The sequence below is a fragment of the Nannospalax galili genome, unplaced genomic scaffold, assembly GCF_000622305.1.
Source record: "Nannospalax galili isolate Female #2095 unplaced genomic scaffold, S.galili_v1.0 scaffold1348, whole genome shotgun sequence".
Classification (NCBI taxonomy): Eukaryota; Metazoa; Chordata; class Mammalia; order Rodentia; family Spalacidae; genus Nannospalax; species Nannospalax galili.
This window is the reverse complement of record NW_008357640.1, coordinates 242,344-246,780: the sequence shown is the minus strand read 5'-3', so window position 1 is coordinate 246,780 and position 4,437 is coordinate 242,344. Positions and strand designations below refer to the sequence as shown.

At 42.3% G+C, this 4,437-nt stretch overlaps 1 non-coding gene across 1 annotated transcript; it reads left to right on the top strand.

Moving 5' to 3' along the window:
• The first annotated feature begins 651 nt into the window (after positions 1–651).
• On the top strand, positions 652–758 carry LOC115068005. Its single transcript, XR_003847372.1, has one exon. It is a non-coding gene; the product is annotated as a U6 spliceosomal RNA (small nuclear RNA).
• The last annotated feature ends 3,679 nt before the right edge of the window (positions 759–4,437 follow it).

The following is a 4,437-nucleotide window of genomic DNA, read 5'->3' as shown; positions in this document are numbered from 1 at the left end:
AATGGAGGGTGGATGGAAGATGGGTAGGTGAATGAATGTAAGGATGGATGGAAGGTGGATGGGTGAGTCAATGGAAGGATAGTGGATGATGGATGGAGTGATAAATGAACAGATGATGCATGGACCAAAGATGGATGGCTATATAACATGATTAATCTGTTAATTTGTCAGATGAAACAATGAGCTAAAAAGAGCTCACTGTTCAGCCAGCTTAGACAACTTGGCAAATTACAAGCCAGTGAGACAACATTGGAAAAAATAGTCGGTGAGCATTTGTTTTTCTGGAACAGTCACAGATATGAAAATGCAAAGACACTCTCACAAGATTTAGTCCTTCTCATTGGACACAGTGATATACACTAAGGCAAAACACAGCCCATTACTGTCATCTGAGAAAACCGTTGCTGGTGGCAGGTACCCACCACCACAAGGATTTTGTAGCTTTAAAATTAGAATCTCAGGTATGTTAGGCAAGTGTTCTACAACTCACCGTCTCTTCCTCGGTCACCCACAAATATGAATGTTCAAAGAAGAAAATTCAAATGCAAATCAACTACTAGACATGTTGGTAAGTAAAAGTATATTTAGAGTCATGCAATTTGGTGATTTTCATACATATCTGCATTGTAAGTGTAAAAATCAACGTGATTAGGGCTTGCTTCGGCAGCACATATAATAAAATTGGAACAATACGAAGAAGATTAGCATAGCTTCTGAGCAATGATGTCGTCCAAAGTCTTGAAGCATTCCATGTTTTAGAGAGTGTTCCCTTGTACTCTAGAGTCAGCACAAGTTGACTCCTTTGACTGACAGAATCCTTGGCAGGCACATTCATGGTAGTGGTCACATAGGTTCTGTCAAAGTCACACACAGCATAAAGAGACAGAATCACTCATGAGAACATATAGACATTCAGGACAGACAGTGTGGGGAACACACCATCGGACATACACACACTGGCACTAATGGAGAGACATGCAGACTTGAATGTTTGCCTATGGAGAAATATGCACATATGTGCACACACACATTTCCCTCCTATATAGTTATGACCTACTCCCTCTCTTACATGTGGACAGAAGATTAGGGGCCCATAAAATCTGAAGGGATGTGTTAGGGACCTATGGAGTAGATTGATACTTTTTCCCAGAATCCAATGGGTAATCAGAAAAGGTTGTGATTCTCCAGTGTCCTCCAGTGCGAAGTATTTCAGGAGCAAAAGTGTCAGAGTTGGGGCCTTAAACTTGGGCACTGTCCTAGTTAGTTTTCTATTTCTGTGATAGAACATTTACCAAAACCAACTTTGAGAGAATGGTTATTTGGTTAAAAGCGCAGAGTCAATCATCAAGGGAAGCCAAGGCAGGAATTCTGGGAAGGAACCTAGAGCACAGACTGTGGAGGTACTCTGCTTACTAGTTTTTTCCCCTGGCCTGTGCACAGCCTGCTTTCTTCTATAACCCAGGAGCACCTGCCCAAGTGTGGCACCACCAACATTGGGCTGGGCCCTGCCATATCACTCAATAATCAAGAAAATTTCTCACAGACAGGGCCACAGGCCAATCCAATGGGCGATTTCTCAATTGAGGTTGCCTCCAACTAGATGTGTCAAGCTCACAGCTGAAGCTCTCCAGCACAATCTACCCATTGTCAACTTTCACTCACCACCTTTCAATTTCTTATCCCCAAGATCTCATGTTAATACTCGTACTGCAATATAAAACAGTACAACTTTAAAAGGCCCACAGTCCTAAACATTTAAACACTTTCAAAGTGTAAACTTACAAGCTTTGATAGTTTAGAACTGACACTATCCTTGGCTGTACAGGTGTACATTTGTAAATCTTCATGCTTTAAGTAGAATTTGTTTTATCTCTTTGGGAAACATTCGTATTTTAATGTACATTTACATCTCTGCCCTCTTTAACCTGCCAATATAGTGTTGCATAATGAAATTTATTTCTCCAAATGGAGAGAGGTTTTTTTTTTTATCTTTATGTGGTTTCAGAAATAACAACTCTCCTGCACTTGGCACCAACATCCCTTGGAACAGCAGGCCTCCATCTAACCAAGAAAGCAAATCCAAGGACCCCATGTCACAGGCTTTCCAGTAAAGGCCCTACCACGGCCACCTAGTGCTCTGGCTGCCTGTCTGCCCCAGCCCACACAGTGAAGGGAACAGAAGACAGAATGAAGAGATTGGGCATAAAAAATGGGCAGACTCCATCCACAACTTCAGGGAGAATCTTCACTGGGGGCAGGTGCCAAGATTTGCCCCCAAGATTTCTGGGCTGGACCTGACCACTGTAGAGTCTTTGGGGGGAAAAGGGGTGCACATGTGGATGTCTCTGTGGACTCCTGTCCTTTGAGAAATGTCCTGACCCCATCCCCAAGGGCATTGCCCACATTCTCACCCCAAATTCTGGGTGCCCCATCCTCCTGACTTAACATTTTGAGCCTGGTGTTGTCTATACTCAGAGCATTGACTGGCTTGAAATTAGTTGAATTCCTTTCCCTAGATGGCTGATAATAGAGAGGAAAATTCTGGGCTCCTCCCTTTATCCACTCACATAATTAACATGCCCACAGTCATCACAGTTATCATTTTCCTCCATCTTTTTCTCATATAATGAATATTTTTAAGGTAGAGAAAGCATATATATTTGGGGGATTTTTTCTTTATTTTTTAGAAGAAACATTTCATTACAGCTTTAACGTACTCAATAACAATTTCCAGAGCAAAGATACATCTGTTTCAAAAGTGGCTATGTTTTTTGTTCACAGTTGAATTAATACAGTTATATAATCATATAAAGAATATTTCACATGCATCTTCCTTGCAGTTTTCAACTGTGTGAGGCAGTGGTGCTCTCTGAAGAGCAGCTTGTGACATGGAGAGGTCCTGGTCACAGGGGACACACTGCAGCTTCAGCAGATGACTGAGTTCCAGAGACCTGTGCACACCGGGGTGACTGTAACCCAAAGAACTTTTGATGAAGATGTTAGTGCATAAGGGGGTTCATTGGACCTTTGTGAGGGCTCTGCTAAACCTGGAAATACATCTGAGAATTTCTGTTACCCTTGCCCTTGCCTTGTTCGGGTAAGGAGAGGCTATGTGGTCAGCAAACAGAAACCTTTGCAGACTGTGAACTGGGGCTGTGCTGATTACATCCTGTTTATGTGTTATCTTTGGTCAGCACCTGCCTGCTGTGGTGGACATGGTAAGCCATCCCTGTCATGCCTGACTGAATCTAGGACAAGCTCCCACTTACCAGGAACACTGCACAACCAGGGGACTACGGGGAGGGTCCTGTGTGGTAGGAAACATTGAAAGTAAAAGTCCATAGCCCTTCTCACTGGCCACAATATGGAGGCGGCTCCTCTGCAGATCAACTGATGGTAACAGGAAACTGCAATAATCAAGACATAGATTGCACCTGTGTCCACAACACAGCATCCCATTTCAAAAGAACACTAGGTATTCTAAAGATTAGTTAACAGGAAATTATTACTGGGGGAAGGGATTTATAGCTTGTGTCTGATGAGAGAACTCACACATTGGTCTCCACAACGTGATTGACTAATTACTTCATGAGATATGAAAATTATCAGCCCATTTTGCAAAGATGAGTCTCTCGGGACTTGTGTTTGCATTGCTCAGTGGGGGACCTACTGGCTTCGGGGCAGAGAGACTTGATTGGTGACAGAGTCTTGGACCTGTTTTCTGTCTTAGAGTTAAAAGCATGGTAAACTTTTAGCTTTTAGCTCAGGAGTGAACTTTTGACTTGTCCTTATCTCTTAGCTAAGGATAGCTGAGTTATTTTTTCAGGACAAGGAGATGAGCTAAGGGTTGTTGACCAAGACACTTTCCCACAGAGCAGTGAGCCTGCACTTAAGGCCAGGCTGCTTTGTCCTGGCAGCCTCACAGTGTTCTGCAAGACAGGGATTATCAGAGCCACCGTTTTCAGTGCCCCTCCCTTTAGCATGGAATGCAGCCTGGACTTAAAGGTTTTAGGCTCATCTCACCCTAGGGTCTAACCTCCTAGTTTCCTACATCTCCTCCTTTTTTGTTGTTTAAAAGTAAGATGGAAGTGGTCACAGAGGCCACAGTATTATTTAATCAAAATTTTAATACAGCTCATAACTATTGGAGCTCCCATAAGAAGAAGTATGCCAATCAATATTGGGCCCAAGAATGGAGTAAGCCATTGGAGCCATTTTGGCCAAGGTATAGAAAATTCAGACATCTTATTAATTTCCTTTTGTAAATCATTAATCTGTTGGTCTATAGCATGTGAAAAATCAGACAAATTAAAACAACACATTCCTGGAAATTGATTACATCCCATGTGATTTTTTAACAGCAGATAGTCTATAGTAGCTCTATTTTGTAGCACAGCAGTTCTTAGTTCTCACATTTCCTGATTAATTTCTCCTAGT